This window comes from Aulonocara sp. 'chitande type north' Nkhata Bay, linkage group LG6, assembly GCF_057382095.1.
Source record: "Aulonocara sp. 'chitande type north' Nkhata Bay isolate Kocher_YH1m ecotype deep benthic linkage group LG6, A_spYH_male_GT1.1, whole genome shotgun sequence".
Lineage (NCBI taxonomy): Eukaryota > Metazoa > Chordata > Actinopteri > Cichliformes > Cichlidae > Aulonocara > Aulonocara sp. 'chitande type north' Nkhata Bay.
Genome location: NC_141349.1, coordinates 24,605,358 through 24,620,403, shown reverse-complemented (window position 1 = coordinate 24,620,403; position 15,046 = coordinate 24,605,358). Strand labels below are relative to the sequence as shown.

Below are 15,046 nucleotides of genomic sequence, written 5' to 3'. Positions count from 1 at the left end.
AGTGCTGAATTTGAGTGATTTGTTAATAAGGAACTCAGCAGTATGCAGACCCCGCAGAGAGCAGGCTAATGAGCTTTTGTTCCAATATTTCAGAGCGAAAAGAGAACATATAAGGATGCTATTTTAAACTTGTTAAGTCCTGGAAGCAGAAACGTTCTTTAGCTTCCCCTTTCATAACGACTGTTTTTTTGCTTTTTTTGTTCACTCATCTGCCTGGCTAAACGTGTTAGGGGCGTGGCCATGTTAATTGACCCGAGCCGACTGCTAGGCTAATCCAGTGGAAGCACCCTATGCCTGCTGTCGGAGACTCTTTATAATGGATTATTTAATTAGTGCCATGAATTTCTGTGAGGTATGGACCATCTGAGAAGTTTCTACTTCAGCTGTCGTGAGTGAAATTATAGTTTTGTTTGTTTTTGTTTTTTGTGTTTGCTTAGCATCAACTAGCCGATATGTGTCTTTGCATTTTATGACTGCAGTGCAGCACAATAATGTTAGCTGATGGTAAGCTCCAAAATGCCAATGTCAACCACCTGGTGACCTCACAGTCGATACCTTTGCATACAGTTGTGGTCATAAGTTTGCATACACTCATTATGGATATGAATGTCCTCGTAATTTTGGGTTTTTAATGATTTCTTTGGTTTGGTATTTTTGCAGAGTGACATGATTATACAGCATGCATCTGTTGGATGGACAGCATCAGGGTTGGATTTACTGGATTTTTTTCTAATCTACACAGGTTCAAAATTGTAAATACAAGCTGAAATATATGCATGCATACCCTATTAATATATAATTAGATGCACCTCAACCAGATGCTTTTGGTAGCCATCAGCAAGCTTCTGCTATAGTTCTGGCTAGATATTTCACCAGTCTTCATGGCAGAACTGGTAAAGTTTATCTAAATTTGTTGGTTTCCTGGCATGGACCCAGCTTTTAAGCATAGTTCAAGTTTTCAGTAGGGTTTGGGAACATCATTCCAGAGACTTCATGTTAGCCTGTTTTACCCATTCCAAGATCGTTTTCTTAAAAGTGTTTCTCATCTTTGACCTGATGTAACACCCAACTGTGTTCAAGACCACTGAGAGCTAAACAGCCCCAGAGCATGAGGCTACCACCACCATGCGTGACCACCAATACAATGTTCTTAGGTTTGAAAACCTCATCTTTACGCCTTCAAACATACATCTTGTCATGGTGGTCAGATAGCTCTATCTTTGTCTCGTCTATCCATAAATCCTTTCTCCAGAAGGCATTTGGCTTGTTTATGTAGACAGCTGCAGATTTCAGTGGAACTTGAAGTTGTTGATTTTGGAGCAGGGGCTTCTTTCTCTGTCAATTTCATCTCAAAGAAACAATTAAAAGCCCAAAGCCCATAAATCAATTAATTAAAACGTAAATCTCAGGCCATTAACTCATCAGGGAAGTGTTTACTAAAGTTACAGATTAAGGAAGCTATGGGTTGTTTTCACATTGGCTTCTATACAATCAGACTTCAGAGGTGTCACTCCTATTGAAAAAAAAAAAAGCAGGTTTGTGGAACTTCACAGAGTTTAAATGAAACTGACTTCTACCATGTTCCTCATTTTCTTTCCCTCACAAAGTATTTTACATCAGCCAAGTGTTGCATGAGGAAACACGCTCTTATTGAAATAACCTTTACTCCTGCCATGTGTTATTATAAAATCCTCGTCCCCAAGTCATCAAGCACATGTCAGCAGGTAAGGCTTTTCTTTTTATAATTTTTAATTGATGGATTATGCAAAAACAACCAAGAAACGCACAAAACCAAACAGACACGGTGCTTTAAATGGTGAGTCACGTATTGAGAATGAGTATTCAAAGGGCCTGACAGGTTTCACTCAGTCTCAGTGTCTTGGAGATTTCACTAAACCCTTCACACCTCAGCATGTCTTTTCATGCTGGGAGGCTAGGAAGTCTAGTTATGCCACATGTTCTTTGTTCTGTAATTCATCACAAGCACAGTGTTGTCAGCCATAAAGGTCAAACAGGTATATTTACCACACTAAAGCTATTTACAAGCACAGCGAGTTTACTATATACAGTGGGGCAAAAAAGTATTTAGTCAGCCACCGATTGTGCAAGTTCCCCCACTTAAAATGATGACACAGGTCAGTAATTTGCACCAGAGGTACACTTCAACTGTGAGAGACAGAATGTGAAAAAAAAATCCATGAATCCACATGGTAGGATTTGTAAAGAATTTATTCGTAAATCAGGGTGGAAAATAAGTATTTGGTCAATAACAAAAATACAACTCAATACTTTGTAACATAACCTTTGTTGGCAATAACAGAGGTCAAACGTTTACTATAGGTCTTTACCAGGTTTGCACACACAGTAGCTGGTATTTTGGCCCATTCCTCCATGCAGATCTTCTCGAGAGCAGTGATGTTTTGGGGCTGTCGCCGAGCAACACGGACTTTCAACTCCCGCCACAGATTTTCTATGGGGTTGAGGTCTGGAGACTGGCTAGGCCACTCCAGGACTTTCAAATGCTTCTTACGGAGCCACTCCTTTTGGATCATTGTCATGTTGGAAGACCCAGCCTCGTTTCATCTTCAAAGTTCTCACTGATGGAAGGAGGTTTTGGCTCAAAATCTCACGATACATGGCCCCATTCATTCTGTCCTTAACACGGATCAGTCGTCCTGTCCCCTTGGCAGAAAAACAGCCCCATAGCATGATGTTTCCACCCCCATGCTTCACAGTAGGTATGGTGTTCTTGGGATGCAACTCAGTATTCTTCTTCCTCCAAACACTACGAGTTGCGTTTACACCAAAAAGTTCTACTTTGGTTTCATCTGACCACATGACATTCTCCCAATCCTCTGCTGTATCATCCATGTGCTCTCTGGCAAACTTCAGACGGGCCTGGACATGCACTGGCTTCAGCAGCGGAACACGTCTGGCACTGCGGGATTTGATTCCCTGCCGTTGTAGTGTGTTACTGATGGTGACCTTTGTTACTTTGGTCCCAGCTCTCTGCAGGTCATTCACCAGGTCCCCCCGTGTGGTTCTGGGATCTTTGCTCACCGTTCTCATGATCATTTTGACCCCACGGGATGAGATCTTGCGTGGAGCCCCAGATCGAGGGAGATTATCAGTGGTCTTGTATGTCTTCCATTTTCTGATGATTGGTCCCACAGTTGATTTTTTCACACCAAGCTGCTTGCCTATTGTAGATTCACTCTTCCCAGTCTGGTGCAGGTCTACAATACTTTTCCTGGTGTCCTTCGAAAGCTCTTTGGTCTTGGCCATGGCGGAGTTTGGAGTCTGACTGTTTGAGGCTGTGGACAGGTGTCTTTTATACAGATGATGAGTTCAAACAGGTGCCATTCATACAGGTAACGAGTGGGGGACAGAAAAGCTTCTTACAGAAGACGTTACAGGTCTGTGAGAGCCAGAGATTTTCCTTGTTTGAGGTGACCAAATACTTATTTTCCACCCTGATTTACGAATAAATTCTTTACAAATCCTACCATGTGAATTCATGGATTTTTTTTTCACATTCTGTCTCTCACAGTTGAAGTGTACCTCTGGTGCAAATTACTGACCTCTGTCATCATTTTAGGTGGGGGAACTTGCACAATCAGTGGCTGACTAAATACTTTTTTGCCCCACTGTAAGTAAAACTGCCATGGCTGCAAAATATGCTGCGTGTTAAAGCACAAAAACCTACGCCCCGTGTACTTACTGGCCCTTCTTTTTTTTTTTTTCCATACATCCATTGCTACACCTGCGTAAATACATTGGAGGGTTACCTAGGCAACTGCAACGTGGAGTGTCCAGTAGTAACCACGCTGTAGTCTCATCAGTGTTCATTTCAGTCACCTCTAAGGTGAGAAAAGTTTATCCCGCTCACTTCACCCACTTTTGTTTTGCCCTGTAGTCCCTTGCAGTCACAATGTGTCATTGACTTTTCATGGTCTATGATTGCCATCGATGTCAGATATTGTGATGTCATCATATTGCCTGGCAACCACCTAGCAACACGCTTAAATTACCTGTTTTTTTTTTCCCTTTTATGGCTCCGCAGCACCTAATACAAGGATCACATCATTTTAATCGTGATGGCAAAATCTTATTTAGATTACCAAGAGTTGAATTCGATATATTGTGTCATCATGTTGCCTAATAACCACCTAGCAAGTGACCGAAATGCTCCCCTTTCCTTTGAATATATAGCTATGCATCTACAACAACTTTAAAAAGGATTGTGTGTCTGTGATTTCATGGCGAACAGCACCAGCAGACCAAAGAAACCAAACAATACTGAAGGGCTTGTACTAGTGTTAGCTAAAATAACACTGGACTCGGTTTTTTTTTCACACAATTAATGTAAATTTTCAGCTGAATCAAAGATGTACTTTAAATTAAACAAGAGAATCCAAAGATTAGCATAAAAATCAGTAGAGATTCTTCTTCTCTGCCTTCCTCCTTCAGCTGCTCGCTTTAAGGGTGACCACAGTGAATTACGTGCCTCCACCCTATCCATAGCATTGTCTTCTGACGATGAATTTTATTTTTACTCTTGCAGTTTGCATTCTAAATGTTTAAATGACACCTTATTATAAGCAAGTTGCTAACAGTCATAAAAAGTCATTTATCTCGCCATGATTGTAATATTTGTGTCAGACCAACAGAGGGAGACATTTTCTTGGATTATTGAGCCACGGTGCACAATTACTGCTGGAGTGAGTGATTTATTTCAAAGCCACTTTTTGGCTTCTGGCCCTTAACAAGTTATGAATCAAAGTCATATTTTTTATTTTCAAAAAATAAATCGGGCTAGTCAGCCCCGATGCAAGCAGAGATAAACCAAGATGACACATGATAAATCATTGAGGCTAACCTTGTAAGCCGGAGAAGATGCTGGAAAAAAGCAGGGGTGGGATTTATCAGTGTGTGGAAAAACCACAGTGAGCTTTGTGGGGCCAAATGAGCCTCACTTCTCTGCGGGTGAGAGTACAGCTGGAGGGATAATCCCATCCAACACGCGTCATCGATGTCGCCTCACAACAGGGCTCTAGTTACATTGTATGTTTTGTGCGTGCACGCGAGGATGCTTGTGTGTGTATTAAATTCAATAATCGGCCCAGTTGGAGACGGCGGGTTGTGCGGCCATAAGCCGACCTGGAATTTTCTCAATAAAGGTCTAATCTTTACAGGAAGCTGTACAGTGCCGGAGGAGTTTCTTTCCCCCATGGTTGTTGTTTTTTTCCCCTTTTTAATCAACGTAACCGGTGTTATTCACTCAGATCTAGCATTCACGCTCTTTTGTGTGGTTGAATTCAGTGACCTTGAGTTGATCTACAGCGAGCGACAGCCTTGTATGTTTCTCTCTCTATGGCCCATTTTTGTGGACATATAAACATTACTCACATATTATTTTGGAATCTCTTGTTTTGGGACTGTGGGCATGAATACACAAGCAGTCACTCCTTGGAGAGTGCTTTCTATAGGATATGAGCTTTGTCTGAAAGGTGAAGGCTGCGGTTTAACCCCTGATTCATGGCCTTGTTGAATCAGACCAGTCTCTAAATATAGCTACGTTTTTCTTAAACAAGTGGTTTGGCATTTTTAGATGCTGAGATTTACGAGAAGACAAGTGGTGCTTTTTATCTAAGCGTTCGTTTTGGAGCTCGAGGCAGGTGGTGGACAACGGGAGATAAACAGCTGGCCTGGTCCTAACGTCACTTGAACGTCTCAAATTTTTGTTTAAATATTTTCTATTTTTTAGCAAGAAATGTCCTTACCACATTACGTGGGACTATTATTTGCTGAAGGATGACTTCCTCAACGTGTGTCCTCACTGTGAGGTTGCAACCAGGCAGGTGGCTCCTGGTTATCATGAAAAACAAGTCTGACATCTCATTGTTAAACATTTTGACACGTTTTATGGCAAATACTTTATCTGTGGTCTTTAGAGGGGGAGGAAGGCACAATGTATTTCATTTACACATATCCAGGATTCCTGTGTTCTCCTGTACAAGGCTGTCTACATACTTTTGGCTACACAGTGTATTCATTGTGTATATGAGAGTGTGTGTGTGTGTGTGTGAGAGAGAATTTCAGTGGTGCTAATTAGGCTGGGCTTGATCTCTGTCACTCATCAAGACACAATTAGAAACTGTTAGCGCTACACACTCACACGCAATGCTTATCATTTTCCTAGAGACCCGCCACACTGCTCTGCTGTTAAACAAGTTTAACTCACATGTGCACACACATGCCTCGTCATGTTGTAGCGCAACCGGCAAAGCTCGTGAACATAGGCAACTTTGTGCCGAGGAGCCAACAACAGCGAGTTCCTAGATATGTCAGAGCACCTGCCGGGTGAGAAGACGACACAGGGCTGTGTAATCAGTTAAATAGCTGTAATTGTTTCCTGACAAAATCAAAGACTTCTCGTAAGTCTCGTGGCATTAGTCGAGCGGGGATGACCAAGGAATTCAAATGAAACTTCCTTTTAAGCCGGTAGGGCCGGCTGTGGCAGATTCCATCCTGATAGAAGACGGCTGTGTCTTCTATTTATTTAGAGATCGTGTTCAAGACAATTTAATGCTGTCATAGCTCAGTTTAAAGGTGAGTCAGCTCAGGGCTGAAGAATGCCCTCGTCTGTCATGAAACCCCAGCAGAATCATAACCGCGGAGCGTACTAAAGAAATCAAAACAATCAAAAACAACTTTAGAAAATCTTAGATCATCATTGAGAAAGTTTATTTTTTCCTAATTCAATTTTAATAAGTTGGACGTTCATATTCTATAGTTATTACACATAAAGTGCACAGTCAGTGGGAAAACTGCTGATTTGAAAGTTGCCCTGATGATGATCTTTGACATCCTCCACAATGAGGGGAAAACGCAGGTCATTGCTGAAAAAGCTGGCTGTTCACAGAATGCTGCAACACAGCATATTAATAGAAGGGAAAGGTGTGGTTGGAAAAGGTGCACAAGCAACACGGATGACTGCACGTTAAAAACATGACGTCAGTAACTTTGGAGAGCTTCACAAGGAGTGCACTAATGCTGGTGTCAGTGCAGTAAGCGCCACCACGCGCAGGCATCTTCAGTACAGGAGCAGCTAATACCAAGCCACTCTTGAGCCAGAGACAGTGTCAGAAACATCTTACAAGAGCTAAGGAGAGAAAGAACTGGGCTGTTTGCTCCAAAGTCCTGTTAAACTGTGAAAAATAAAACTATGAGCCTCTGTCAGTGCGCCCCAGGGCAGCTGTGGCTACAATGTAGCTTGCCATTGCCAGTGTGTGAATGTGTGTGTGAATGTAGTGTAAAGCGCTTTGGGGTCCTTAGGGACTGAGTAAAGCGCTATACAAATGCAGGCCATTTACCATTTACCATGAATAGAAATTAAATCTAGATCCTGGAGGAAGAGTGCAGAGGCACAAAATACAAGGTTTTAGAAGACCAGGGTGAAGTTTGCGTTCTCTGTGATGGTTTGGGTTTCCATGTCATCTGCTGCTGTTGTTGGTGGTATGTCCACTGTATCAAGTCCAAAGTCAACACAGATTTAAGAGCACTTCATGCTTCCCTCTGATGACTGGGTTTATGGAGATGCAGACTTCCTTTTCCAAGAGGACTTAGTACCTGCCCACTGAGCCAAAACCTACTACAAATGATTTGCTGAACATGCTGATGCTGTGCCAACTCTCCTGATCGGAACTCAGAGAATCTACGAGGTATTGTCAAGAGAGAGATGAGAAACACCTGACCGAATAATCACAGACCAGCTGAAGGCCACTATGAAACAACCTGGACTTCAGTAACGCCTCAGCCGAAGTGCCACGCTGCCACGCTGCATCGATGGAGACACTTACAGAAAGGAGCTCGAACCTTGTACTGAATTTTCATTATTCTGACATTTCTGTTGAAACCTTTTTGATTGATCTTCAGAATTATAGCTGATTTTTCACGAGCTGTAAGCCATAACCACGAAAGTTTACCTTTCTGGATTAAGTTCTGAAAAAAGTAGCTTTTTCAAGTTATTCTGTTTCTTGTTTTATTATTTTTTTTAAATATAAAAAGGATGAGCATGGCTTCAGGGTCTGAAAATAGAGGCCAGACAGAATCAGTTTGAGGTAACTCTTCTGGTTGGAAAAAGAAGTCAAACTGTATAAAAGCTTAGAAAAAGACACATTTCGCACTAATGCGGCAGCAGACATTTCACTGATATGCTAATGGACTCAACTGCCGAGTTCAAGTCTTATTGAAGACAACATGATGTTCATTTTTTAAAAACGATCCTCCACATCAGGCTTAAAAAGAATTAAAAGGAAGGTTGCACTTTAAGCTGTGATCATCTGAAACGGTCCTTTGGTATCTCAATCTGTTCTACGGCTGGTTCATTAAATCGGCCTCCAAGACACCAAAACCGGACTGCACATCTCTGTGTTTATGTCAATATTTTATATACAGTCTGTAGCACACAAGTTATGGCTCCGATGTCATAAAAGAAAAACTAAACCTCTGAAAAAATATAAAAGCTGTAGAGCTTGGTAGTTATACTATGAGACAAACAATGGAAGACATTTCAGCTGTCTCTTCATGTGTCGAGTCCAGCTCTTGTTTCAGCTTCTTGCAGAAACATGAACCACATTTAGCAGCTTCAGTTCACGATGAACTCTGCTGAGCCCGTGTCAGCCTCAGAAACAATGCTGCCCACGCCTGGTGTACAGTTGTGACGGCTGCTTGTCTCATTCACTGTTCTTCAGCATCAAACACAATAAGGGAGAGCAAGTTGTTTTTACCCGATCTCTAATATCTCCCTGCACACACAATACCTACCATTATGCATTTATTGGCTTTCACATACTTATGAGACGTCAGAGATACGCTTTGTAGCTGCGCACACATTCACACATTGTGTAAATAAAATGTGCACACAAGTGGTTCCAGGTCTGATGCTGTTGCTTCCCATCATAATGCTTCCTTGTTAGTTCTTGTTTAACTACCCCACGATGCAGGCAGTAATATTTGAAGGAGAGCTTTTTAGTTTTACCCACTGCTAAACACTTGACACATTTTTCAAGGATATTTGTGCATATTAGTGTTTATATAGCTTCAGGCAACATTACACTGGCTTAGATTAATTTCCTGGAAGCTTGTTCAAACTCTTATCGCACTTACCTGACTTTAAAACAAAGTCTTTGCGTCAAAATCTGTTAACTAGAATTATGGTCTTGAAGAGAGACGCGAACTGCAGTCGCAGCACTTACGGTCTTTTGATAGACTTCGTAAATCCAGTTCACATTAGTAACATGATCCAAGTTTTCCACCTTTCTCCGTTCTCCTTGTTGTGTGCGTGACAACTTGATTGGACCCACTTTGTTGGGGGTGAATAACTAAACTGCCTCATCCCTTTGTGCGCCATTGTGAGGCGTCATAAGAGTATCAGGAGAGCTGGAAGCTTCCTCTCAGTGTCTCAGATCTCTCTTTCTATTAAGTAGGAACGAGGGCATGGTCTGAGGTTTTTATTATGGGGAGTGTGTGCTTTCTTGTGTGCACATGTGCAAGTCTCTGTGCCTGTAAATTACAAGTTTAATGAAGGGTGCAGGATTTTGAGGTGTTCTCTTTTTCTAGTTTTCTTAAATAACTTAAAGTGCCAAAAATAATCTGCTGCACCTGTTCAGCTGCTTGTTAACACAAATATCTAATCAGCCAATCACATTGCAGAAACTAAATGCATGTAGACATGGCCGAGAGGACTCGCTGAAGTTCAAACTGGACATCAGAATGGGGAAGAAAGGTGATTCAGGTGACTTTGGTTGTTGACTTTGGTTGTTGCCTGACAAGCCGTTCTGAGTATTTCAGGAACTGCTGACCTGCTGGGATTTTCCCACACAAGCATCTCTAGTGTTTACAGAGACGTTCGGGCTGGTCAAGCGGCAGTCTATGGGTGAAAATGCTTTATTGATGTCAAATGTTGGAGGAGAGTGGGGAGATTTAACATTTGGCCTCCTGACTTTGGCCTCCTATATCAATGCTTTCTGTGACGGGGAGGAAATCATTACCGATGGATGTCATTTTCACAGATAAAGGCAGTATTGAGTGCAAGAGTTGGCATTGTTTAAATTTGTTTAAACGATTAAACTCGTTACAGCTAAGGCAGATGGTCATCTCTGAAGACAGACGATGGGATACAACAGCAGAATACTGAACAGAAAACTGAGGCTACAAATCACACAGGCTCACTGAAACTGGACAATAGAAGATTGCAAAAACATTGCCTAGTATGATGAGTGTCGATTTCTGCTGCAACATTTGAATAGCACGGTTAGAAATTTGCGTAAACAGCATTAAACCATGGGTCCGTCCAACCTTCTGTGAATGGTTCAGGGGTCTGGTGTTAGTGTAATAGTGTCTGTGTGTGTGTCTGTGTGTGTGTGTGTGGGGGGGGGTATTCTGTGCCCCATTTAAACACCACACCCTGCCTGAGTATTGTTGCTGACCATGAACACTCCATGTCACAAAGCGCAGATCATTAACGTGGTTTCTTGGACGCGACAGTGAGTTCATTGTACTCAGATGGCCTTCATAGTCACCAGATCCCAAATCAACAGTGCACATTTGGGCTGTGATGACATGAGTGATTCACATGATGGATGTGCAGCCAAAAAATCTGCAGTAACTGTGATGCTATCATGTCAGTATGGACTAAAATTTGAGGAATGTCGAGTCTGTGCCATGAAGAGTTAAGGAAGCTCTGAAGGCAAAAACGGGGGTCCAACCAAGCACTAGTAAGGTGTACCTAATAAAGTGACCAGTGAGTGTGAGACTTCGTTAAAATAACGACTCTTCTCATTTGTTTTCCTATTTTTTTTGTCGTAATCTGTCTTGTTAAGTGAGGAGAAGCTATAAAGCATAACCTTAAATACGGAAATAGTTCAGGTGGTAATTAACCTCGATTATCCTTCAACTCTGGTTTGTTTACAGATGCCACTTAAAGGATTTCCTTTTCTTTCCTTTTGTAAACAAGAAAATGTATGTTTAACAGATTTTTCAGCTTAACTTATACTGTAATCAGCTTCATGTTGTGTTTTATGCCATTTTAAATGGGAAAAAGCCAAATGGAGCTTTCTCAGTTTAAGCCGCCCTCCCTCCTTTGACACAGTGAACTGTATATGATCACACTTTTATCTCCCCGTGACCTATGAACGACTACTCTTTATTGGAAGCCTCCAACCGTTAAACATGATATGAGCACTGTAAACTTTTAAACAATGCCAACCCTTGCACTCAATAGAACTGCCTTTATCTGTGAAAATGACATCCATCGGTAATGATTTCCTCCCCGTCACAGAAAGCATTGCTATAGGAGGCCGGATCAGTGTCACGCAGTAAGACTTCAGTCCTCATAATGACTTTTTAAAACTTCTGTTGGAGCACTTTGATCTATTTCTGGCGTAAACAGCATGATTTGTGTATGAAAATTGACTGACAGAGTGTGCACAAGCCATAAACAAAACACATTTTACATATTTATCTGAAATGAATAATTATTGTAGTCCTACATACCAGACTGATTTTTACAGAACAAACTACATGCAACAAATATATTTTAATGTTTTAATTTTCACCTCACGTGCACAGACCATGCCGGTGAAACTTTATCCACCTCATAAAGTCTGGTCTTGCAAAAGCTGATGGTCTTTAAACCATAAACTCGTTCATCTCGTGTCAGAGTTATTATATTGTCAGTGGGGATTTATAACTTTCAAAAGCCTGTCCTGTATCAACACACATCAATAATGGTACTCAAAAGCAGCTATGATCTTCCACTCACTGTGACGTAACACTTAACTAAAGCAAGTCTGTGCAGGCGGATGTTCACCCTGTAAAGAAAATGGTTGTGGTTGGAAAAAACACAGGTTTATTTAGGAAACGAGTAAAAGCGATTTGCTGGATAATAAAATTATGGAAATTCCCCCCCCACCCCACTCCCCGGATATGCATGCCTTATACGACACAGACCATAAATATTTGGGCTTTTTTTGGTCTTCGCATGTGAAATTACAGATGCTACCTTAAATTCTAAGCTTTATCAAAGTCATATTATATTAAAGCCTGAGGAACTCATGTCAGTGTGGATGACTGGAAAAATAATTTTACGTGATGGTGGGGAAAAAAACCCTCTAAATATATTGAGACAGCAAAATAAGTCAAGAATGCTTCCTGGTACGTAGGCAAGAAAGGTCAGATGATTCATCACGAGACACAAACCCCAGGTAAGCCCTATAAGCAGGTTATTAGGCAGGTTGGAATTTGCAAAACAAGAAACGGGTAAAGATGTGGGGCAAATGTCTGTGGAACGACGAAACAAAGATCAGCCTTTATCCAAATATGCAGAGAAAAAACACAAGCAGGTCACCAGTCGAACAGGTACTCTGGCATTGATTGTTCGATTGATTCTCTACTGGCAGACGCCCAGCACATTACTAAAGCTTTAAAGAATAAATAGGTGAAAGATCCTAAAATGGCAGAGTCAGTCACCTGATCACATTCTGACTGAGAATAAATAAGGACCGGACCAAAGGCAGAAAGATGCAAAGAATATACAAAATGTGCGCTCGTGTGTGGGTGCCTTTTCCACAAAGCATTACGATGAACTTGCGTCTGCCCATTTATTTTACTTTTTTTAAACCACCAAACTTCAGGCACAGCGGGCTGGTCGTAACAGCAGAGCTTACAACAGGTCTTAAGCGTAATCAGTTTTATCTTAGCATCTTAAGTCTGACATAAGAGTTTTGCCTGTTGTGCAATATAGGATTATGCGTTCTTCTGGGCGTGGTGTGAATCGTGAACCTGCAGAGGAGCACACGTGAAGTTAAAATATCAGCTTTTTTATGACACCGACTCCACAATAAGACTTTTAGAGAGTAGAGAGCTGTGAGGGATGGACAGATACAGCACTGGGGAGCTGTTTCGATTCTCTAAGGAAAGAGCTACTGAAGAGCTGCGACTGGACCTCAACACGGCAGCTGAACATCTTTCCACTTTTTCCTTCCACTGTTTTCTGAACAGATTTCCGAGTTGTTTCTTCTTCTTACCAAACTAGACTCTGCACCTGTGCGTTCTTGCACAGCTTTAGTAATTTTGCTTTTCCAGTGTTGAAGTGGTGAAATCACCTCTTCTTTTATTCCATTTTATTTGCTTGCAAAAGCCAAAATTATAAGTTAGTGAGACACCAGAAAATCATTAAAAATCCACCCCAGCAATTAATGTGAATCACTGGGACTGGGTGTAGTTAAGACTAGGCTTACGCTTGGCTGGTGCAACCCTGTTCCAGGGTGTAGGTGGGTTATATCTACTTTTACTCTAGAATCGGGCAATGGTGGCTAAAACTTGTTTAATCTGTGCTTCTTCACCGCTTCCTCTTATGTTAGTAGAGTAGGAAACAATCAGCCGTGAAACCTGTATCGTGATGTATTTAGATTACTTGGGGTGAACTGCACAGCCTGCTGCAGTTACAGAAGCCTGACTTATTGCCGTGTATATGCTTTTGTATTTGCAGTTTTTTTAAGGATTGTGTGAAATCTGTTAAGTAAGCATTAAAGTCAAAAAGTATTGAGCAACTTAATCAACGGCCCGGCCGCCTCCCTGCTAGAGTTCAGCCGCTGTGTTGAAACGTTATTTCTCTGTGTGAGCACATCTGACTCAATCTCAGTTTCCTATACACACTCACACACACACACACATGCTCGCAAGTTCCCTACTGTTTGTGTGTGTGTGTTTCTGTGTGTGTGTGTTGTTACACTAAACAGAAATCCAGCGTCCTCACTTCTCTCTTCTGTTCTCAGTCTGCTGGTTGGCTGACCGCGGACACTCCTGTTCAGCACAGCGCTCTCTCCTTGTCTCCATGACAACTGGCTGTCACAAAGACGTCGCGCTCGCCACGTACCTGAGATCAGGAAGAAGGAAGCGCTTGGTCCCGCCTACGCCAAACTCTCCAAGGAATTCAGGTAGGGTAACCAACACACACACACACACACACACAGAGATACAGGAATACACTTTACGCAGTCTTGAATGAGAAGTGAATACTGTGACTGAGGGTTGCTGAACCTCAATAACATGATCAAACAAGTATGACATTTTCTGAAAAGATCAGAAAAGAGGATAAAGTGCATGAGACGAGGAAGGACTGTGTGAAGGAGTAGAAAGAAAAAACAGTTTTTACTTTCTGTTCAGCTTTACGGCATAACCCTCCTTAACAGAAGTGAGAAACTGTTTATATTGGACATTTAAAGGTTTGGATTTCCCTTTCAGCTGTCAGTCATGCTTTTTGTCACGCTCATGCTGACAATTCAAACACAAGAAACCTGAGAGAGTGCCCGAGTGGGTTGTTATTACACAAAGGTGTCATTACAGAGGGATCTGCAGCACGCACGTCAGAGAGGTGAACACTACAGTGTAAAGACAGCATGTCATCGTGACCTCAGGGGTGTATGTGTGTATTTGTGAATGAGCGTGTGTGATCATCACTAATAAGCAAGCGGTGGATGAGAGCGATCATGTGGTAGGTGTGCAGGAAACTCCTTTAGAGGATTGCTGCTGAATCTCCTCTCTCAGGTCTGGCTGATCGCACTAACTCACTCAAACACACACACACACACACACTTGGATTGGACAGGGCCACAGGAGGATAGCGTTTCCTATCCGGAATGATAGGAAGGAGGAGGCAGGGAGGAGGTGTGCTGGGGGTATAGGCAGTCAGATTCTGGTTTGGTGAGTTTTAGGAGCTGGCAGTGTGTACACCATACACATAGCGAAAGAGAGAAACAGAAAGGGAAAGACGAGCTGAGAGAGAGGTAGAAGAAAGAAAGGGGACTAAAAGCAGGTGTGTGGAGCGTTTAGGTGACAGACGGCGAAGCTTCAGGAGCGGCAGCACCTTCGCTGAACATCATGCAGGCTTGACTTGAGCGCCGTGACAGTTATGCTGTGCTGTAAGGAAGACAGATTTGTGTGTGTGTGTGTGTGTGTGTGTGTGGTTGTGTGTATGTTG

General features: G+C 42.1%; 1 protein-coding gene across 7 annotated transcripts in view; it reads left to right on the top strand.

Annotated features, from left to right (window-relative positions):
* The first annotated feature begins 266 nt into the window (after positions 1–266).
* The window catches only part of rbm47 (RNA binding motif protein 47), a 52,502-nt gene continuing 37,722 nt past the window's right edge, over positions 267–15,046 (top strand). For 4 of the 7 annotated variants that reach the window (XM_086295751.1, XM_086295758.1, XM_086295757.1 and 1 more), the window contains exon 1: positions 14,786–14,987. The gene's annotated coding sequence lies outside the window, so the exon portion shown is untranslated. Of the gene's footprint in view, positions 389–13,841; positions 14,004–14,784; positions 14,988–15,046 lie in introns of those variants that run through there. The other 3 variants (XM_086295759.1, XM_086295756.1, XM_086295750.1) reach the window with 2 other exon arrangements.